Here is a 24,907-nt window from a genome sequence, read left to right as displayed (position 1 = left end):
GTCCTAGTTTTATCCACTGAAATGCTTCTGGAAGCAATAACAGCTCAGTAAAAATGAATACTCCTGACATACAAGTCTTGATTTCCGACTACCAATTCTCACTAAAAGAAATCATAGGTCCTTCAGGAAATTTGAATTCAGATCTGGAGCATAGAAAATACAAGGTGAAGCTGTAATATCTTATGATGCCATCAGGCAAAATTTATGTCAAAAGGACACACATTTTTAAGGGACTTATTCTAGTCAATTTTAAGATAGTAATATTTAAATATTAAGATTTGAGTAGTGTTCATTTCGGCAGCACATATACTAAAATTGGAACAATACAGAGAAGATTAGCATGGCCCCTGCAAGAGGATGACATGCAAATTTATGAAGTGTTCCATAATTTTTTGGGGAAACAGGATCTAGTGTCCTTTGGGTTTTGTTTGTTTGTTTTTGTTTTGTTTTGTGTGTGTTTGGGGTTTTTTTGGATACAGAAAGAGCAATATTTAAATTTATTTTATATATTTTATATATTTTTTAATTTTTAACTTTTTTTTCTTTTCTTTCTTTCTACTTTTCTTTTCTATCAAGCTTCTCTAACAAGCAGACCAAAACACACCTAGGATCTAGCTTCCTTTATTTATTTTATTTTATTATTTTATTATTTTATTTTAAAAAATTTTTATTTTGTTTGATTTTCTTTTGCTTTTTGCTTTTTTGTTTTTGTTTTTTCCTCCAAAATGACAATATGGAGGAATTCACCCCAAAAGAAAGAACATGGCCAGAGCGGTAGTCAATACAGGTATAAGTAGGATGTATGAAATAGATTTTAAAACAACAATTATAAGAATACCAGCTGGGCTTGAATAAAGCATAGAAGACACTAGAGAATCCCTTACTGCAGAGATAAAAGAACTAAAATCTAGTCAGGCCAAAATTAAAAATGCTATAACAAAGATGCAAGCCCAAATGGATGCCATAAAAATGAGGATGGATGAAATAGAGGAATGAATCAGTGATATAGAAGATAAAATTAAGAAAAATAATGAAGCTGAAAAGAAGAGGGACACAAAGGCAATGGGTCATGAAGGCAAACCTGGGGAACTCAGCAACTTATTAAAATAGAATAACGTTTGTATCATAGGAGTCACAGAAGATGAAGAGAGAAAAGGGGGCAGAAGGTTTATTTGAGCAAATTATAGCAGAAAACTTTCCTAATCTGGGGAAGGATACAGGCATCAAAATCTTAGAAACACAGAGAACTCCCATTAAATTCAACAAAAACTGACCATCGCCAAGGCATATCATAGTCAAATTCACAAAATACACAGACAAGGAAAGAATCCTGAAAACAGCAAGGGAAAAAAGTCCTTGGCAGGCCAAAAGACAGTGGCAGGGTATATTCAGTGTGCTGAATGGGGAAAATACGCAGCTAAGAGTACTTTATCCAACAAAGTTGTCATTCAGAAGAGAAGGAGAGATAGAGTTTCCCAAACAAAAACTAAAGGAGTTCGTGACCACTAAACCAGCCCTGCAAGAAATATTAATGGGGACTCACTGAGTGGGGGAAAAAAAGACCAAAAACAACGAAAGACTAGAAAGGAACAGAGAATATCACCAGAAACACCAACTCTACAGTGACATAAAATTCAAATCTTATAATAACCACTTTGAATGTAAATGAACTAAATGCTCCAATCAAAAGACATAGGGTATCAGAATGCATTAAAAAAAAAAAAACATGATCCATCTATATGCTGCCTACAAGAGACTCATTTTAGACCTAAAGACATTGGCACATTAAAAGTGAGGGGATGGAGAACGATTTGTCATGCTAATGGACAGCAAAAGAAAGCCAAAGTGGCCATACTTAAATCAGACAAACTAGATTTTAAACTAAAGACTGTAACAAGAGATGAAGGGCATTATATCATAATTAAGAGATCTACCCATCAAGAAGATCTAACAATTGTAAATATTTATGCTCCCAACTTGGGAGCACCCAAATATTTTAATCAATTAATAATAAACATAAAGAAACTCATGGATGATAATACATTAATAGTAGGGACTTTAACACCCCACTTATGGGAATGGACAGATCACCTAAGCAGAAAATCAACAAGGAAACAATAGCTTTGAATAAAACACTGGACCATGGACTTAACAGATATATTCAGAACATTTCATTCTAAAACATCAGAATACATATTCTTTTCAAGTGCACACAGAACATTCTCCAGAATAGATCACATACTGGGGCACAAATCATCCCTCAACAAGTACGAAAAGTTTGAGATCATACTATGCATCTTTCAGACCACAATGCTGGGAAACTTGAAGTCAACCACAAGAAAAAATTTGGAAAGACCACAATAACATGGAGGCTAAAGAACATCCTACAAAAGAATGAATGGGTTAATCAGGAAATTAACAAAGAAATAAAAAAGCACATGAAAGCAAATGAAGATGAAAACACAACAGTCCAAAACCTTTGGGAGGCAGCAAAAGCAGTCTTAAGAGGGAAGTATATTGCCATACAGGCCTACCTCAAGAAGAAAGAAAAGTCTCAAATACACAACCTAACCTTACACCTAAAGGAGCTAGAAAAGAAACAGCAAATAAAGCCTAAAGCCAGCAGAAGAAGGGAAATAACAAAGATGAGAGCAGAAATAAATAATATAGAAACAAACAAACAAAAAACCCCAGTAGAACACATCAACAAAACTAAAAGCTGGTTCTTCAAAAGAATTAATAAAATTGATAACCCCCTAGCCAGACTTATCAAAAAGAAAAGAGAAAGGATGAAAGTAGATAAAATCACCGATGAAGAAAGAGAGATCACAACCAACACCACAGAAATACAAGCAATTATAAGAATACTATGAAAAATTGCATGGCAACAAACTGGGCAATTTGGAAGAAATGGACAAATTCCTAGAAACTTAGAAACTACCAAAACTGAAATAAGAAGAAATAAAAAATTTGAACAGATCCATAACCAGCAAATAAATCGAATCAGTAATCAAAAACCTTCCCAGAAATAAAAGGCCTGGGCCAGATGGTTTCTCAGAGGAATTCTACCACTTAAAGAAGGATTAATACCTATTCTTCTCAAACTGCTCCAAAAAATAGAAACAAGGAAAACTTCCAAACTCATTCTATGAAGCCAGCATTACCTTGATTCCAAAACCAGACAAAGACCTACTAAAAAGGGGAATTACAGGCCAATAACCCTGATGAACATGTATGCAAAAAATCTCAATAAACTACTAGCAAATCGAGTGCAACAGTACATTAAAAAAATTACTCACCATGATCAAGTGGGATTTATTTCTAGGCTTATAGGGGTGGTTCAATATTTGCAAATCAATCAACGTGATGCACTACATTAATAAAAGAAACGATAAGAACCATATGATCCTGTCAATAGATGCAGAAAAAGCGTTTGACAAAATACAGCATCCACTCATTTTTTAAATTTTATTTTATTATGTTATATTAATCACTATACATTACATCATTAGTTTTTTTTAAATTTTTTATTGTTATGTTAATCACCATATATTACATCATTTGTTTTGGTGTAGTGTTCCATGATTCATTGTTTGCATAACATGCCCTCTTTAATGCCCATCACCAGGCTAACCCATCCTCCCATCTCCCTTCCCTCTAGACCCCTCAGTTTGTTTCTCAGAGTCCATAGTCTCATAGTCCAATCGTCTCCCCGTCCGATTTCTCCCCCTTCATTTTTCCCTTCCTGCTATCTTCTTCTTTTCTTTTTTTAACATACAATGTTTTATTTGTTTCAGAGGTACAGGTCTGTGATTCAACAGTCTTACACAATCACAGTGCTCACCATTACACATACCCTCCCCAATGTCTAACACCCAGCCACTCCATCCCTCCTAACCCCCACCACTCCAGCAACCCTCAGTTTGTTTCCTGAGATTAAGAATTCCTCATATCAGTGAGATCATATGACACACGTCTTTCTCTGATTGACTTATTTTGCTCAGCATAATACCCTCCAGTTCCATCCATATCATTGCAAATGGCAAGATTTCATTCCTTTTGATGGCTGCATAGTATTCCATCGTGTCTGTGTGTGTGTGTGTGTGTGTGTGTGTGTGTGTGTGTGTGTGTATCACTTCTTCTTTATCCATTCATCTGTCAATGGACATTTTGGCTCTTTCCATAATTTGACTGTTGTGGACATTGCTGCTATAAACATCGGGATGCATGTACCCCTTCAGATCCCTACATTTGTATCTTTGGGGTAAATACCCAGTAGTGCAATTGCTGGGTCATAGGGTAGCTCTATTTTCAACTTTTTGAGGAACCTCCATGCTGTTTTCCAGAGTGATTGCACCAGCTTGCATCCCTATCAACAGTGTAGGAGGGTTCCCCTTTCTCCACATCCTTACCAACATCTGTCATTTCCTGACTTGTTAATTTTAGCCGTTCTGACTGGTGTGAGGTGGTATCTCATTGAGGTTTTGATTTGGATTTCCCTGATGCCAAGCGATGTTGAGCACTTTTTCATGTGTCTGTTGGCTAGTTGGATGTCTTCTTTGGAAAAATGTCTGTTCATGTCTTCTGTCCATTTCTTGATTGGATCACTTGTTCTTTGGTGTTGTCAAACTCAACACCCAAAGTACAGCATCCGTTCTTGATAAAAATGCTCAACAGAGTAAGGATAGATGGAACATACCTCAATATCATAAAGGCCATATATGAAAGACCCACAGCTAATATCATCCTCAATGGTGAAAAACTGAGAGCTTTTCCCCTACAGTCAAGAACAAGATAAGGATGTGCACTCTTACCATTACTATTTAACATAGTATTGAAAATCTTAGTCTCAGCAATCAGACAACAAAAAGAAATAAAAGGCATCTGAATCAGCAAAAAAAAAATCAAACTTTTATTATTTGCAGATGACATGATATTCTATGTGGAAAGCCTGAAAACCTCCACCAAAAAATTACTAGAACTAGTACATGAATTCGGCAAAGTGGCAGGATATAATACCAATGTGCAGAAATCTGCTGCATTTTTGTACACCAATAATGAAGCAAAAGAAAATGAAATCAAGGAATCAATCCTATTTGCAATTGCAGCAAAAAGAGTAGGTTACCTAGGAATAAACCTAACTAAAAAGGTAAAAGATCTGTGCTCTGCAAACTATAAAACACTTATGAAAGAAATTGAAAAGGACACAAAGAAATAGAAAAACATTGCTTTTCATGCTCATGGAGTGGAAGAACAATGTTTAAATGTTTAAACAAAGTAATCTACACATTTAATGCAATCCTTATCAAAATACCACCAGCATTTTTCACAGAGCTAGAAAAAACAATCCTAAAATTTGTACAGAACCACAAGAGACCCGAAATAGCCAAAGCAATCCTGAAAAAGAAAAAAACAAAACTGGAGACATTGTGATTCCAGATTTCAAGTTATATTACAAAGCTGTAGTCATCAAGACACTATGGTACTGGCACAAAAAACAGACACATAGATCAATCTCTATTCTGTTGAATAGAGAACCCAGAAATGGATCCTCAACTCTATGGTCAACTAAACTTTGACAAAGCAGGAAAGAATATCCAATGGAAAAAAGTCTCTTCAACAAATGGTGTTGGGAAAACTGGACAGCAACATGCAAAAGAATGAAATGACCACTTTCTAACACCATACACAAAAATAAATTTGAAATGAATGAAAGACCTAAATGTGGGACAGGAAACCATCAAAATCTTAGAGCAGAACACAGGTAGCAAGTCTGACCTCAGCCGTAGCAACTTTTTACTAGACACATCTCCGGAGGCATGGGTAATAAAAGCAAAAATAAACTATTGGTACTACATCAAGATAAAAAGCTTTTGCACAGTGAAGGAAACAGCAAAACTAAAAGGCAGCTTGTGAAATGGGAGAAGATATTTGCAAATGATATATCTGATAAAAGGTTAGTATCCAAAATCTATAAAGAACTTATTAAATTCAACACCCCAAAAACAAATAATCCAGTTAAGAAATGGGCAGAAGACATGAATGGACACTTTTCCAGAGAAGACTTTTCCAGATGGCTAATAGACACATGAAAAGATGTTCAACATCACTCATCATCAGGGAAAAATAAATCAAAACCATGATGAAATACCACCCTTCACCTGTCAGAATGGTTAACAATATGAGAAACAACAGGTCTTTGCAAGGATGTGGAGAAAGTGGAACCCTCTTACACTGTTGGTGGGAATGCAAATTGGGGCAGCCACTCTGGAAAACAATATGGAGGCGTCTCAAAAAGTTAAAAATAGAACTATCCTGTGATCCAGCAATTGCACTACTAGGTATTTACCAAAAGGATACAGAAATACAGATTTGAAGGGGTACATGCACCTCAATGTTTATAGCAGTATTATCAATAATAGCTAAACAATGGAGAAAGCCCAATGTCCAGCGACTGATGAATGGATAAAGAAGATGTGGTATGTATATATATATATATATATATATATATATATATACATACTCGAATATTACTCAGCCATCAAAAGAAATGTAATCTTGCCATTGGCAATGACGTGAATGGAGCTAGAGTGTATTATGCTAAGTAAAATAAGTCAGTCAGAGAGAGACAAATACCATATGATCTCACTCATATGAGGAATTTAAGAAAGGAAAAAGATAAACATATGGGAAGGTGGAAAAAAGGAGAGAAGGAAACAAACCATAAAAGACTCTTAATGATAGAGAACAAACTGAGGGTTAATGGAAGGAGGTAGGTGGGGGATGTACTAGATGGGTGATGGGTATTAAAGAGGGCACTTGTTGTGATGAGCACTGGGTGTTGAATGTAAGTGATGAATCACTGAATTCTATTCCAAAAATCAATTTTGCACTGTATGTTAACTAACTAAAATTCAAATTAAAAAACCCACAAATATATACAGTATAATTGGATACTCAGAGGAAGTGTGATGTACTGAAATACACATAAAATTTGGAATGAGAGAAAAAAATATTTGAGTATCAAATAGGATAATTTTTATAATTCTTTGAATATAAAAAATTTCAATATCAAAAAGCATAACTAAGTTTTTGTAAAACATTGAATAAATAAACATAGGATTCTCATAATGAAAGAGAGAGACAGAGTGAGAGAGAGAGAGAGAAATTCAAGGTGACTAATACATGGAATGATTTTATAATTTATTACTCAGTCTAATTTTTCTAGACTGAATGGGAGCACAATAATATTTGTGCTGGGAAAAGAGACATACCCAGGACTGTTGAGGATAAACTGGAATATATAGTCATCTTGTTATTACACCAATTCCTTACTCTGACAGCTGGTAACTAAAAGGAAAGAGGTGATCAATTTTTAGGAGGAAAAGCATTTTTTTCACAAAAGAATATCAGTTAATAAGCATATAAAATATAATAGTATTACAAAATCATAGTTTCCTGGCCATCTCCATGAAATCAGTAATCCAGGCAAAGATTATTTCTAAAAAGATTAAAATTATTAGGCAATCATTGTTGGAATATAAGATATATACATGTTGCCAAAGAAAAATATGTCTTACAATGGAGAGATCACTGGTCATCAAGTCTAAGCAATCAAACTTAGCATCACTAGTACTGGGATAACCTGACATCATGTGCCTCTTGATATGATGCAAAGCAAACTACACAACATCCCCTATGAAATACCATCTTCCAAAACATTTACTGTGAATCTGGTTTTTAGACACATTCCAGTTTTCCAGAAATAAGGGATAGAGAAAAACAGTATAAACACCAAAAGGAAATAGATACTTTCAAAATGTGGGACTATCTATGAAAAAATTTACTTGGTCTTTTTAAAAAGTCAATGTAATTAAATACCTAAATAAATTAATTGCTAGAAGACTATTCTCAATTTATGAATACCAGCGATAAAGCAAGCAACTGTAAATATGGCCATTACCAACTGCTGAATCTTGATGAAGGATATTTATTTTTGTTAGGTTTTCTTGCATGTTTCAAATTTTTCATAATAAAAAATTAGGAAAAAATCTGGTTGTTTGACAGTATTGTCTTGATTGGATATTGATCAGTTCAGTCAAAATAGCTAAAATGATAGTATATCACCTTTAGATATTAAATTTTCTTCTCTTCATGACCATCTAATCAGTTAATAGGACTTATTATTTTTAGTGACTTGTTTTATTAATTTATCCTTATATTTGCAGAAGATAGAGCAATGGTAAAAATGGAAAAAAATAAAATATTCATCATATCAGCAGGAATTTCTGCTTGATTTATTATGCAGAGATGATGGCAGGGTTGTGATTTGGACACCATAAAAAGGAATAGAAAGCCAGATAAGTAAGATTCTCTAGTCTTTTTTTCAATTTTAATTATGTATGTCACCCACAGTTCAAGCCAGCTGGTATGTTGAACTCAGAGCAAAAAAAGATAACATTAGGCATCAATTCTGTTTATCTCTGCAAACCAATATTTTGTCTCTTTAATTAAGCTTGGCTTGTGGCTATTAAGAAAAGAATGTCTAAAATTATTTACCCTTTTCCCTCCCCCAAAATTAAACAAGATGTCTTTTAAAGCTAACTCTTTAACACAACTTCCTGGTAAGTAAGTTTCACTACAATTCTCTTTCTTAAAGTTTTGCTATTTATAATTTGCATCAAAATGTTTAAGGCAAGTAGATAACAAAATATCTAGCTGCAAAGGAATTGTGATTTCTTCTTTTGTTATTAGCAGTTTAAATACTCATCGTTTTTAGACTATAAGATTGAACTCTGTCTCAGCATTGTGTATCTTAGATTGGGAAATATTATAAAGCAGGAATAAGTAGAAATAGAACTAGTGCCTGACAGAACACCACAAAACGGAAATGCTTAATAGTAAGTTTTATATCGATGGTCGTCATTTGAGAGTGAGGTCAATTATATTATGGATGTGGGCTTTGATTACCTGCTGGGACTAGGAGCTCTGTTCACTGTGTTTTCACTTGGCCCTTCTCTAAGCATGTAGTGAGTAGTGATTTGCAAGATGAAATGAAATATTGACAACAGGGTAAAGAACATTCAAAAGACATTACTTGTTATCAGCAGTTCAGCAACTGGTATCATCTTCACAAACAAGAGTTTGGGGGAAAAATGTTTTTCCCGAAAAGGGCCACATAGTAAATAATCTAGGCTTTGTAGGCCAGACTGTCTCTGTCACAGCAACTCAACTCTGCCATTGCAATGCAAAAGTAACATAGATAATACATAAATGTAGTGGTGTGGCTGTGCTGCAATAAAACTTTATTTATAAAAATATTCATGGTAATTGATACTTATCAAAATCTAGGAAAATCATGATGAACACTAAGCCTTGATGTAGTGGAAATGTGAATAATTTACAAATATTAATTATGTTAGGGAACCATTTATTAATTTAAAATATGAAATTCCTAAGAGAATAAAACTATCTGGTTCCCTCATTTGGTGATCTCTCAGATACAAAGAAAGAACTTAAAAATTTTAATCTCTGATTACTAGCTTTCACTTTGCTGAATATTGTGGTCCAAAGGCTGTTTCATGTATCCCATCTTGTCTTTCTTTTCCATCTTCTTTCAATATAATACTGGCTCACCACTAGGCTTTTTGAAAGGTAACTAACTAAAATAAAATAAATAACGAAGCCTTCCATTAGAGAACAAGATGTAGATTTTACACAAAAATTAGAACTCCAACAAGTTGTCTATAGATTTCTTTCCATCTTCTATAATGATAGCATGATTTATAGATTCTACAGACAGAGCTTATATTCTGGGTCTATATGAAAATGACATGCCCTGTGCTAAGCATGTTATTTACATACCTCTTTCGATGTACTCAACAATTCTATTTACCATACACCAAATATAATAAGATACCTATGAATAAACCTAACCAAAGAGGTGAAAGACCTGACCTCTGAAAACTATAAAACACTGATGAAAGAAATTCAAGATGACATAAAGAAGTGGAAAAACATTCCATGTTTATGAATTGGAAGAACAAATATTTGTAAAATGTCTATACTGCCCAAAGTGATCTATACATTTAATGCAATCCTTTTCAAATTACCAACAGCATTTTTCACAGAACTAGAAAAAAAAATTTAAATTTTTGTGGAACCACAAAAGACCCCAACTAACCAAAGCAATCTTGAATAAGGAAAACAAAGCTGGAGGCATCACAATTCAAGTCTTCGAGTTATATTACAAAGCTGTGTTAGTCAAAACAGTGTGGAATTGGCACAAAAATATACACATAGATCAATGGAGCAGAATAGAAAATCCAGAAATGAACCCACAATTATATAATCAATTAATTTTTGACAAAGCAGAAAATAATAACCAATGAGAAAAAATGCAGTCTCTTCAACAAATAGTGTTGGGAAAACTGGACAGCAACATGCAAAAGAAAGAAATTGGACCATTATATTACATCATACACAAAAATAGATTCAAAATGAATAAAAGACCTAAATATAAGACCTGAAACTATAAAAATCCTAGGAGAGAACACAGGTGCTAACTTCTTTGACATCAGCCATAGCAAATTTTTTCTAGATATGTCTCCTGAGGCAAGGGAAATGAAAGCAAAAATAAACTATTAGGACTACATTAAAATAAAAAGCTTCTGCACAGCAAAGAAACAGTCAACAAAACTAAAAGACAACGTACTGAATGGGAGAAAATATTTGCAAATGGCATATCTGATAAAGGATTAGTATCTAAAATATATAAAGAACTTATACAACTCAACACCCAAAAAACAAATAACTTGATCAAAAAATGGGCAGAAAAAATGAACAGGTATTTCTCCAAAGAAGACATACAGATGGCCAACAGACATGAAAAGATGTTCAACATCGCTTACCATCAGGGGAATGCAAATCAAAACTACAATGAGATACCACTTCACATCTGTCAGAATCGCTAAAATCGACAACACAAGAAACAGCAGGTGTTGATGAGGATGTGGAGAAAAAGGAACCCTCTTGCACTGTTGGTGGGAATGCAAATTGGTGCAGCCACCAATTGGTGCAGCCAAATGGTTCCTCAGAAAGTTAAAAGTAGTACTGCCATATGATCCAGCAATTGCACTACTGGGTATTTACCCAAAGATCACAAAAACACTAACTCAAAGGGATACGTGCACCCCCATGTTTATAGCAGCACTATTAATAATAGTCAAGATATGGAAGCAGCCCAAGTGTCCATCGGTTGATGAATGGATAAAGAATAATGGAATATTATTCAGCCATAAAAAAAGAATGAGATCTTGCCATTTGAAATAACATGGATGGAGCTAGAGACTATAATCGTAAGTGAAATAAGTCAAGTCAGAGAAAGGCAAATACCACATGATTTCATTCACATGTATAATTTAAGAAACAAAACAAATAAGCAAAGGAAAGAAAAGAAGAGAGAGAGACAAACCAAGAAACAGACTCTTAACTATAGAGGAACAAACTGATCATTACCAGTGGGGAGGTGGATGGGGGGGATGGGTGAAATAGGTGAGCGCATTTGTTGTGATGAGTACCAGGTGATGTACAGAACTGTTGAATCACTATATTGTACAAGTTCTTGGGCAAAGACCTTGAATAGACATTTTTTCAAAGAAAACATATAAATTGTCAAAAAGTACGTGAAAAGGTGAACAATATCACTAATCACCAGGGAAATGCAAATCAAAACCACAGTTTTTACATCACTTCACTTGTTAGAATGACTGTTGTAAAAAGACAAGAGATGAGTGCTAGTGAGGAATATGAGAAAAAGGTCCCTTGTGCACTATTGGTGGGAATGTGAATTAGTATCCCACTATGGAAAACAGTATGGAAGTTCCTCAAAAAAATTAGAACTACCCTAAGATCCAGCAGTCCCACTTCTTTTTTTTTAAATTTTTTTATTGTTATGTTAATCACCATACATTACATCATTAGTTTTTGATGTAGTGTTCCATGATGCATTGTTTGTGCATAACACCCAGTGCTGCACGCAGAATGTGCCCTCTTTAATACCCATCACCAGGCTAACCCATCCCCCTACCCCCTCCCCTCTAGAACCCTCAGTTTGTTTTTCAGAGTCTATCGTCTCTCATGGTTCGTCTCCCCCTCCGACTTACTCCCCTTCATTCTTCCCCTCCTGCTATCTTCTTCTTCTTCTTTTTTTTCTTAACATATATTGCATTATTTGTTTCAGAAGTACAGATCTGTGATTCAACAGTCTTGTACAATTCACAGTGCTCACCATAGCACATACCCTCCCCAATGTCTATCACCCAGCCACTCCATCTCTCCCACCCCCCCACCACTCCAGGAACCCTCAGTTTGTTTCCTGAAATTAAGAATTCCTCATATCAGTGAGGTCATAGGATACATGTCTTTCTCTGATTGACTTATTTCACTCAGCATAACACCCTCCAGTTCCATCCACATCATTGCAAATGGCAAGATCTCATTCCTTTTGATGGCTGCATAATATTCCATTGTGTATATATACCACATCTTCTTTATGCATTCATCTGTCGATGGACATCTTGGCTCTTTCCACAGTTTGGCTATTGTGGACATTGCTGCTATAAACATTGGGGTGCACGTACCCCTTTGGATCCCTACATCTGTATCTTTGTGGTAAACACCCAGTAGTGCAATTAGCAGTCCCACTTCTGAGTATATATCTAAAGGAAATGAAATCACTGTCTTGAAGAGATACCTGCACTCCTGCAACATAATTCACAATAGCCAAGATATGGAAACAATATAAGTGTCCATTGATGGATGAATGGATAAAGAAATTGTAGTATAAATACACAATGGAATATTATTCAGACATAAAAAGTAGGAAATCCTGTCATTTGTAAAATATGGACGGACTTGGAGGCATTATGTTAAATGAAACATCAGAAAGAGAAAGACAAATAGTGTATGATCTCACTTATATGTGAAATCTAAAAAAGCCGAAGTCATAGAGATAGAGTGTCTACTATGTATTGGGTCTGTACTAGATGCTAGGTGTACATTGGGCAGCAAAAAAAGCAAAATCCTTTGTGGTTATTAGGGACTGGGGAGTGGGAAAAAATCAGGAGACGTTGGTCCAAGGGTACAAATTTCAGTTATAAGATGAGTAAGTTATGGTGACAATAGTTAACGATACTGTACTGTAGATCTTAAATACTCTCACCACCTTTATAGCAAAGAAAGTATAATTATGTGAGGTGATGGATGTGTTAACTTATTTTATTATGATAATCATTGTTCAATGTATACATGTATCCAATCATCACACTGTATACCTTAAACTTACACAATATTATATGTCAATTATATTTCAATAAAGCTGGAAAATATTTTTTTTTAATTTGGCAAAGGGCCCAAACAGATACTTCGAAAAGGAAGATCAATGAATGCCTAATAAGGATATAACAAAGTGTTCAACATCATCAGTCATTAGGAAACTTCAGTGAGATGCCATTCAAATCCAGTAAAATGGCTAAAATTACAATGACTGGCAGAGTGAAAGCTGACAAGGAAGTAGAGAAACAGAAACTTTCGTACAAGACTGGTGAGAACATAGAATGGTAAATATCTTTGGGAAAAGATTAAGTAGTTTAACTTAACTCTTACAGAGGTAAACATACCTTACCCTATGACCCAGCAATTCCATTCCTAGCTAATCATCACAGTGAAATGAAAATATGTATGTTCCCTTAGCTCCCAAAGTAAATCATCAAAATCTGTTTGTATTAGTGAAATCTGCTTTTGGTATGCCTGGGACTGAGACATGTTTTAAAACACTGCTTTTTGAAAATAAACTTTAACTTCAAATAAAATTGTAAATAATTTCCTGTCCATTTGGAGATTATTTCTGACTGAAAGAGTCATCAAAACAAAAGTTTAAAATGCTAAATTTTTCCCAAATGATTTTTCATGGGGTTCATTCCATTCAACCAACATTATTTAGTATCTCCTGTGCATAATCTATTATATTGGAATTAAAATGAGAAAAAAATTATCTGCCTTCACTGCATCCAAAACATAGTTGGGCAGATGAACACATCGGTTTTTTAAGGTAGACAGTGATTATTGCTACAGAAGCTAGAATGAATTTTCTGTAAGAATATAGCTGTGAAAACAGAGATTAATTTGTCTGAGAGTATAGGGAAATTCTTTATAGACAATACAGAATTTGAATTGAACTTTAATAGGCAGATATGATGACAAAAATAAAAAATTGTGTTAATTTCTTAAAACTTTGATGTATTTGTTGGTAAATGTTGAGTGAATTTACTCAATAGATATTAAATCAGCAAATAGTTACCAAGCGCTTAGTATGTCAAATTGGATAATTGGCATACTAGGTATTTAGTAAGTACTTATATTTTATACACTTCCTTCCATTTCCACTACCACAACCCCTAGTTTAAGACACCAGCCGTCTCTTACTTGGACTGAATGACTTCCTAAGTGATGTCCTCTTCTTGTCTTTTAATTTCCTCTGATGCATTCTCTTCACAGTAGAATGATTTTTAAAAACCTTCTAGGAATATGTTATAAGGTTTTAAGCAAATGATACCTGTTCTTGGAATGTTCTTTTCCCTGCTCTCATGTATTTGTGTCCTTCTGGCACTTCAAATTCACATTCACATCGTGGCACTTCCTTCTCCTGACCACTCTTCCCAATTCAAAACACATCTTCGTTTGAGCACATTTCCATTTTTAAATTTGTACTTAAAGGTTGGTATCGTTCTGTATTTTAGTTCTCCCCAACAAGACTGTCAAGCCCTTGAGGGCAAGGATTTTGCTTTTTTGGCTGCCCAATATACCCCTAGCATCTAGTACAGAACTAATACATAGTAGACACTGAATAAATACTTGTTTGATGGTTTGATGTTGTATTGTGGCAAAATCAGACATGATACTTGACTTCACGTAACTAACAGCCTTACAAGTGAGGCAAATATTAATCAAATAATCACAGAAGTAAATAGAAAATTATAAATTGATAAGTGCTTGAAATATAGCATAGGATTTTATAAGAACATGTAATAGAAGGATGAGACCTACCTAGAGGACTCAGGTGAGAAGAGCCTTTCAGTAAGAGAGAGCAACTTGTGAAAAGCCTTGTTGTGGATCAAACATGATGGGTTAGAGCAATAGTTCTCAACTGGGGACATTTGTCAAGGTCTGGAGGTATTTTGAGTTGTCATAACAGAGGTGGGATGTGCTACTGGCATCTAATGGGTAGAGGCCAGAGATGCTGCTAACCATCCTATAAAGAACAGCACAGCTCTCCGCAATAATTATCCAATCAAAATGTCAACAGCGCTAAAGTTGAGAAACCCTGGGTTACAGTATTATTTCTCAAACATTTTTTTTACTCTAGTAAGAAATAGATTTCACAACATAATCCAGTAAACAAACATACAAAATTAAAAACATTTACATAAAATAATGCTTACCCTTTTTGCTTGTGATATACTCTATTTTCTATTTGATTCTGTTTTTTGATGCTGGTCTCAATTCACTAAGTTTATTTCCTGACATACTCTTAAGTCTCAATATGCAGCTAGAAAAATCCTATGTTGGAGGACTGAAAGAAGGCAATTGGATGGAACTCAGAAAGAAAGAGAAGACCCAGGAAGTGGTAATAATCGTGAGGCAGGCCAGGGTAAGACTCCTCAGGGACTTTTAGGCCATGTTAAGGATTTTGGTCTCTATCCTAAGAGTAACAGGAAGACACTAAAGGACTGTGAGCAAGGGTATGACATAACTAGATCTTTATTATAGTATAGAGCAGCACTGCCCAACAGAAATATAATGCATGCCACATATCTATTATTATTAAATTTTCCAGTATCTTCATCTCTATAGTAAGGTAAAAAGAAATGGATAAAATTAATTTTTAATACTATGTTTTAGTTAACCCAATAGATCATTTCAACCTGCAATCATTATGTATCACTTGATGTTTGTATCAATGAGTTATAAGTCCTTTAGTTAATGGGTGCTTGTATTGATCAGTATGAAGGCATTAGTCTTTCCTCATTACCTGCCCCAAACTTCCTTGGCAGGCAGTTTTTGGCTCTTTTAAAATGTTGTGTGTGTGTGTGTGTGTGTGTGTGTGTGTGTGTGTTTGTTTGTTTAAAAATCTACCCATGTTCCACCCGCCAAATACAGGTTATTATGTCTTTGCTTCATGATATGTTAAAGCTCAGATGTGAGCTTACATCGTGCAGATTTCCTGACCACTCTGGGTTCTGCCTCTGGAGCTGCAGTTCACCCATCAGTCACTCGGCCTCCAAAATAACAAGCATTACAATGTCTTGAATGATCTTTCCTATTGTTACATTTTACAGCATATGTTCTTCTTACCAGAAACTCTTCAAATACAAATAGGAAACAAAACATCTGAAAATTTGTTTATTACAGAATTTATATATTTCATATGTTAAATGCAGACAAATTAATATATATATATACATATAGAAATAAAGTGGGATGACACAATATAAATTTCTCTGAACCCTTCTCTTCCCCCCTAACCATAGCTGTCACCATCTTTCTATGTCATTAGAACACACTTCAGCATCTGAATCTACCAAGGGGGAGAATAAATCCCTCATCCCTGGATTTCAAATTGCTTACTGCTTTTTTTGCTACTACAAACAATACTGCATAAACATTTATGTTAGTGTTTCCACATTTATTTTGTTATTTTTTAAGAATAAATTTTTGGAGTAAAATATTTCCATGTAAAAGTTTATGCAAATGTTAAGGGTCTTAACACAGCCAAACTGCTTCCAGAGAAGATAGCTGGTTTCTCCTTCTCAAGCAGCGTGCAGTGCTGGAGTGGCAAAACACACACCTGTCCAACCAAATGCTTTGTGTTTGCCAATTTGATAGATGAGGAAGTGTCATCTCAAGTTTGTATTAATTTGCATTTATTTTATTATCAGCAAGTCTCTATGAATTTTTTTATGTGTATAATGGTGATTTGTATTTCATTTGTGCATCATTTATGCATGTCCTTAGTCCATTTTTCTCTCAGAATATTTGTTTTTCTAATCCATTCATAAATGCTCTTAATATATTAAGAATATTAATCTCAATAACATATGTTTTAAATACCTGTTGGCCATTAGGGGAGAAGGGGTCTTGGGTGATATTTTCATTTAAAATTTATGTCTTCAAGCCTGTCAATCTTTTTATGTAGCTTCTGACTTGATATCACATGAGCAAGTCATTCTTCAACATAGGTTACATAAACACTCATTAATATTTTCTGTTATACTGCTTTTATGGTGTCATGTTTGGTATTTAAATATTTAATCTATATATACTTAATTTGATATAAAGTAAGGTACAATTTAATTATTTTTCCAAGTAATTAACCTATTAGAACAATACACCAAGGTATAATCAATTCCTTGTTCACTGACTAGATTTTCCAACTTTATTATATAAAAATGTTCTACTCAATGAAGTAATATAGAATTGAGTACAAAGGGAGGATATTTTGACAGCTAAAAATAGTACTAAGATCTCTAAATATGAAACATATGTCCAGTTTTTCTAAAATTTTGAGTGTTAGGCAATGTGTATGCAATTTCCAAAGCCTCGATTAAATGTGAAATTAAAGTACAAAATAAATTTCCAAAGTTACTTCTTATCTCTGTTATAATTTCTAGTTCTCTCAGTTTACTTGAAACAACTTTTATGAAGCAAAGGAAATTGATTGGGAAGAAAATTTGCCAGTGTTAAGCTTGAATGGGTAATTGAGTTTCTAACTTTAATGGTATCTTATTAAATGCCTTGAAATATTAATCAAGAAAAGTCAAACATCAAAATTCTTTTCTTGATAAAGGAGTTCTTGTTGTTCTTAGTAATGACACAAATTTGAATTAATGGAAACATTTTCAGCTTTTTATTATGGAAATGTAAAAACACAAACAGAAGTAGAGAGAATAATATGATAAACCTGATATACCCACCACGAAGCTTCAAAATCTTTAAACTCTTACTTAGGGTTCTTGCGTTTATATTAAATACAAAGCCACCATCTCCTTAAAATAATGTAAAACATTTTCCTAAATCTTCAATAAACATTATTCTTCACAAGTCCCCAATTACTTTTTTCTTTTTTTTTAAAAATTTGTGTACTTGATTTGTGATTCAAATAAGGTGCATACCTTGCAGTTTATTGATGTATGTCTTGTCTCTTTATAGATTCACCTTCAATATTCTGGGTTTTTACATTTGTATATATTTTATTTTTGTTAAAGAAACTGGCTCTTCTGTCATATAGAATTTCCCTACAATCTGAATTTTGTTGATTGCATATCCATAGTGAGATAGAAGAATGTTAAGATTCAGATTTAGTTTTTTGTGTGTATGCCATGGCTATTTTATAGGTGGTTTTATGTTTTTTTCATCAGGAGATGCATGATATTTATTGTCCCTATTTTTTAATATCAGTAAACATTGGTGATCATTACCAATCTAGCACTGGTAATATTCTAATTCTACCATTTCTTCTTCAACTGTTAGCTGGAATACATAAGAAGAAGCTTGGTTTCATCAGTTATTTGAATACTGTAAGGTGCAGATAATATTGGAAAGTATGGGTAAGTATTTGGATCTCTCCATTTACTAGTTTTTAAAATAATGAGTTCTTGGGGCACCTGGGTGGCTCAGTCATTAAGCATCTGCCTTTGGCTCAGGTCATGGTCCCAGGGTCCTGGGATTGAGCCCCGCATCGGGCTCCCTGTTCAGCAGGAAGCCTGCTTCTCCCTCTCCCATTCCCCCTGCTTGTGTTCCCTCTCTCGCTGTGTCTCTCTCTGTCAAATAGATAAATAAAATCTTTAAAAATAAATAAATAAAATGAGTTCTTCTCTAGTATTCAGAAATCAAAATTAATTCTGATTTCTGCATATTTGATATATCAAATGTTTCCATTCCAACTGATTATCCCATCTCTGTTCAGTGGGAACTAATTCTGGTTAACTATTGGTTCTTTTTGGTATTGAGAGCCTGTTTGGTAACTTCTTTTGTATCAGGCACAGCAGTTGCCACAATTCCTTTGTACATTTCTTCAATCAGGATCCAGAATTCAGTCATTCCTTTCAGAATCCTAGTTTCTTTAGTTGGAAAAATGATATTTCAAACCCAGTCTGGGTGCTGATGAGGCTCAACTGGGTTGATAATTGTTTCTTGGCTTTTTCAGAGGACCAATCTACAGAGTATCTATTTTATTAAATGATATATTCAGGACTATATGTTTACATCAGTATCACCTTTCCTTCATGATGAAAAGCTTGGTTTTTAATGATGTCAATATAATTACTTATTTGCTCTATCTCACACAACACATAAAACAATCTCAGAATAACTATAGAACCACTGCCACCAATAATATAGTATTGAAAATAGCTTTTAAACCTTTTTTGCAATTCTTTTTCCCCTTAAGACTACATCCTACTTGTAATATACAGTCAAATTACTGAGTTTTAAAGTCATTTGGAATAGGTCAGCTGAAGACAGAGTTAGGTTCATCTGTGCCATCTTGTTTAGATTTTAAGAGATTGCTTTTAAATTAAAATTTCCTTTATAATCATGTAAAATTTTTAATTTTTCCAAAGTCAAATCTTCCAAACAAGTTATATTTAAAGAGGTCTGTCTCTTCTACCCTATTTCTTCCCTCCCACTATATGTAAACTTTTTAATTTGTTTTTACTTTTGGTTTTATGGTTATCTTTTCACTGTTTTGTTAAAAAAACACACATATCTCCTCTTTTTAAAACATTAGCATACTTTTAACACCTTGTTTCTGCCCTCATCAATATATCCTGGAGATTATTCCATAATGGTATAGAGAGATATTTCTCATTCCTTTTAAAGTACTCTATATACAGATACGCAATAGTTTGAACAACTAGTCCCCTACTGTTAGATATTGGGATTGTTTCTTGTCTTTTCTATTACCCTAGTGCTGTAATAGTCTTGTGCATCTTTTCAAATCTTTGCCCATGTTTGGGTCATAAAAGATTTCTACAAGTGTAATTGCTGGATCAAAGGGTAGATGATAGATAATAGATAATTTTGCTAGATATTGGAAAATTCTTCTCCATAGACCATCTACAATTCTCACAAGCAGTATATAAAAGTGTCTACTTATCCATAGCCTTTCTTATTTATTTATTTATTCTTTTTATTATGTTATGTTAATCACCATACATCATTAGTTTTTTTTATTATGTTATTTTAATCACCATACATTACATCATTAGTTTTTGATGTAGTGTTCCATGACTCATTGTTTGCATATAACACCCAGTGTTCCATTCATATATGTGCCCTCTTTAATACCCATCACCAGGCTAACCGATCCCCCCAACCACCTCCCCTCTAGAACCCTCAGTTTGTCTCTCAGAGTCCATAGTCTCCCATGGTTTGTCTCCCCCTCTGATTCCCCCCCCTCATTTTTCCCTTCCTACTATCTTCTTCTTTTTTTTTAACATATAATGTATTATTTGTTTCAGAGGTACAGGTCTGTGATTCAACAGTCTTACATAATTCACAGCGCTCACCATAGCACATACCCTCTCCAATGTCTATCACCCAGGCACCCCATCCCTCCCACCCCCCACCACTCCAACAACCCTCAGTCTCTCATTCTCCAAAGCTGTACGGAAAGCTTGCAGGGAACACAAGCTCCTGAGAGCAAACCCGAGCAGATGACTTAGCCTGGACCCGGCAAGGGCAGGGCAATTCTGCTTCCGGCAAAGACATTTGGGAACCACGGCAACAGGCCCCTCCCTGAGAAGATCACCAAGAATAGCCAGCCAAGACCAAGTTTACCGATCAATGAGAACAGCAGAACGCCAGCACTAGGGGAATACTGCACATAGAATTCATGGCTTTTTTCCCCCTGATTCTTTAGTCTTTCAAAGTTAATTTTTTGAAATTTCTTTTTCTTTTTTTTTTGAACTTTTCTTTTTCCCTTTTTCAACCAACATCTTATCAATCCCAAATAAAAAAAAATCTTTTTTATTTTTCATTTTTAGAGTCATATTCTATCCCTTCATAGAAGTTAACCTTACTTTTGGTATATATATATATGAGTTGTTCTCTCTTCAAAATTTTGGGATAGTTTCTTCTAACAGACCAAAATGTACCCTAAATCTCTAGTGTATGGCTTTGTTCTAGTTTCCTGCCTGATCAAATTCTCTCCCTTTATTGTTTTTTTTTTTAATTTCTCTTCTTTCTTTTTTCAACTGACTTATCTTATCAATTCATTTTATAAAATATTTTACAGTTTTCATCTTTACAGTCATATTCCATCCCTTCATCTTATTTTTGTAGATATATAAGCTTTTTTTCTTTAAAAATTGGGAGGCAGTTTCTTCTAACAAACCAAAATACACCCAAAATCTAGTGTGTGGCATTGATCTATGCACTAGCCTGATCATATTTGATCATATTTTTAAAATTTTTTTCTTTTTCTTTTTTTTTTCTTTTTTCTTTCTTTCCCTTTCTTTTCCCCTGGTTCTAGATCTCTTCTGATTTGTTTAGTGTATATTTTTCTGGGGTCGTTGTTCCCCTGGTTGCATTTTGTTCTCTCATTCATCTATTGTCCTCTGAACAGAATGACAAGACGTAAAAAATCACCTCAAAAAAAGAACAAGAGACGATACTGACTGCCAGGGACATAATCAATACAGACATTAGTAAGATGTTGGACCTAGAGTTCAGAATGACGATTTTAAAGATATTAGCTGGGCTTGAAAAAAGCATGGAAGATATTAAAGAAACCCTTTCTGGAGAAATAAAAGAACTAAAATCTAACCAAGGCAAAATCAAAAAGTCTATTAATGAGGTGCAATCAAAAATGGAGGCTATAACTGCTAGGACAAATGAGGCAGAAGAGAGAATTAGTAATATAGAAGACCAAATGATGGAAAATAAAGAAGCTGAGAAAAAGAGAGATAAACAACTACTGGATCATTAGGGCAGAATTTGAGAGATAAGTGATACCATAAGATGAAACAACATTAGAATAATTGGGATCCCAGAAGAAGAAAGAGGGAGAGGGGCAGAAGGTATATTGGAACAAATTATGCAGAGAACTTCCCTAATGTGGGGAAGGAAACAGGCATCAAAATCCAGGAGGCACAGAGAACCCATCTCAAAATCATTAAAAATAGGTCAACAACCCAACATCTAATAGTAAAACTTACAAGTCTCAGAGACAAAGAGAAAATCCTGAAAGCAGCTCGGGACAAGAGATCTGTAACCTACAATGGTGGAAACATTAGATTGGCAACAGACCTATCCACAGAGACCTGGCAGGCCAGAAAGGACTGGCATGATATATTCAGAGCACTAAATGAGAAAAATATGCAGCCAAGAATACTATATCCAGCTAGGCTTTCATTGAAAATAGGAGAGATAAAAAGCTTCCAGGACAAACAAAACCTAAAGGAATTTGCAAACATGAAACCAGCCCAACAAGAAATATTAAAAGGGCTCCTCTAAGCAAAGAGAGAGCCTGAAAGTAACATAGACCAGAAACGAACACAGACAATACACAGAAACCATCACCTTACAAGCAATACAATGGCACTAAATTCATATCTTTAAATAGTTACCCTGAATGTAAATGGGCTAAATGCCCCAATCAAAAGACACAGACTATCGATTGGATAAAAAAAAAACAAGACCCATCAATATGCTGTCTGCAAAAGACTCATTTTAGACCCAAAGACACCTCCAGATTGAAAGTGAGTGGGTGGAAAACAATTTACCATGCTAATGGACACCAAAAGAAAGCTGGGGTGGCAATCCTTTTATCAGACAAATTAGGTTTTAAACCAAAGACTATAAGAGATGAGGAAGGACACTATATCCTACTTAAAGGGTCTATCCAACAAGAAAATCTAACAATTGTAAATATCTATGCCCCTAACATGGGAGCAGCCAATTATATCAGCCAATTAATAACAAAAGCAAAGAAACATGTCAACACAATACAATAATAGTAGAGGACTTTAACACCCCTCTCACTGAAATGGACAGATCATCTAAGCAAAAGATCAACAAGGACATGAAGACTTTAAATGACACATTGGACCAAATGGACTTCACAGATATATTCAGAACATTCCATCCCAAAGCAACAGATCCCTGAGGTGGGCTCCCGCGCCACTCCTCCCGGGGGAGGAAGGGGAGTCTCCCTGGATCTGCTGCTTGTTGGGTCCCTGCTGGAAGAGCAGTGGCCCGACTGTGCCAGGGATCACAGTTTATGGCAACCCTGAGCCGAGAGCCCACTCCTGGGCTTCATCTCTGCAGCTGGCGTCACCGCTGTGATACCTGGGAGCTCTGCTGCACTCAGGCACCCCTGGTCTTTCTGTGACCCCGAGGGTCCTGAGACCACACTGTCCCAGCGAGGGTTCCACCTACTGCTTAGCCACTGGAGCAACATCCTTCAGCAGAGCAGACTTCTAAAAGTTCCAATTTTGTGCTCCGCTGCTCTCTCACTTGCCAGAAGCAGCCAACGGAGGCCCCCTCCCCCGCCATCTCTCTTCCCGAATATCACCTCGAATTCACTTCTCTGCACGTCATACCTTCCAGGAAGTGGTTGCTTTTCTGTTCAGATAGTTGCTGCTCCCCTTTCTTTGATCTCCTGTTGAGTTCGTAGATGTTCAGAATGGTTTGATCCCTATCTAGCTGAATTCCTGGGACCAGACGAAATTTAGGTCTCCTACCCCTCTGCCATCTTGCTCAGAGTCTCCATAGCCTTTTCAAGTATGTATGCTCTCAAACTTTGGTTTTTGCCCATCTGATAGGTGAATAAAGGTCTAACGGTACTTTTAATTTGCATTTCTTTTATTACAAATGAGGTTAAGCATTTTTCCATATAGTTAAGAACCATTTGATTTTCTACTTCTGTGAACTTTCTGTTCATTTCACTAGAATATTTTCATGGAAAATTTTGCTCTATTTTAGAAGTCTTTATATTTTAGAGATTATTAGTCCATGTCTATGATTAATTGCAAATATTTTCCCCAAGGTTTTAATTGGTCTTTTTACTGTGTTTAATTAGCTATACACACTTTTTCAGTTTTCTGTGATTAAATTTATTGCTCTTTTCTTTTATTGCTTCTAGATTTTTGACTCATAATTTAGAAATATTTCCCCAAATTCCAGGTTATGGAAAATTCACTCATGTTTTCTTCTAGTACTTATAATGTTGTGTAGTTCTTTTTTATTCCCCTTCATTTATCCATTTGTATATCTGATCCATTTGGAAATTAATGTGGTGTACAAGAAAAATATTGGGATAATAAGTAACATGAAAAAAGATGGCTGTAAAAACATTTTTTGATCCCCAATGTATAATTTTAATGAACTATTTATTTTCTCCAGTACTCTACTATACCTATTCTTTTATTAAAATTTTTTAATTTTATGTTAATCACCATTCATTACATCATTAGTTTTTGAGGTAGCGTTCCATGATTCATTGTTTGTGCATAACACCCAGTGCTCCAAGCAGAACGTGCCCTCTTTAATACCCATCATCAGGCTAACCCATCCCACCACCCCCTCCCCTCTAGAACCCTGTTTCTTTTTCAGAGTCCATCATCTCTCATGGTTCATCTCCCCCTCTGCTTTACCCCCCTTCATTCTTCCCCTCCTGCTATCTTCTTCTTTTTTTTTCTTAACATATATTGCATTATTTGTTTCAGAGGTACAGATCTGTGATTCAACAGTCTTGAAAAATGCACAGCACTTACCATAGCACATACCCTCCCCAATGTCTATCACCCAGCCACCCCATCCCTCCCACCCCCGACCACTCCAGCAA

At 35.0% G+C, this 24,907-nt stretch overlaps 1 non-coding gene across 1 annotated transcript; it reads left to right on the top strand.

The window, feature by feature from the left end:
• The first annotated feature begins 285 nt into the window (after positions 1-285).
• LOC114224784 (U6 spliceosomal RNA) lies at positions 286-392 on the top strand. Its single transcript, XR_003612457.1, has one exon. It is a non-coding gene; the product is annotated as a U6 spliceosomal RNA (small nuclear RNA).
• The last annotated feature ends 24,515 nt before the right edge of the window (positions 393-24,907 follow it).

Source organism: Eumetopias jubatus, unplaced genomic scaffold, assembly GCF_037043125.1.
Source record: "Eumetopias jubatus isolate StellerSeaLion01/CBP00866 unplaced genomic scaffold, mEumJub1_p1.0 scaffold_17, whole genome shotgun sequence".
NCBI lineage: Eukaryota > Metazoa > Chordata > Mammalia > Carnivora > Otariidae > Eumetopias > Eumetopias jubatus.
The sequence above is the reverse complement of the archived record's forward strand: the minus strand, read 5'-3'. Positions and strand labels throughout refer to the sequence as shown.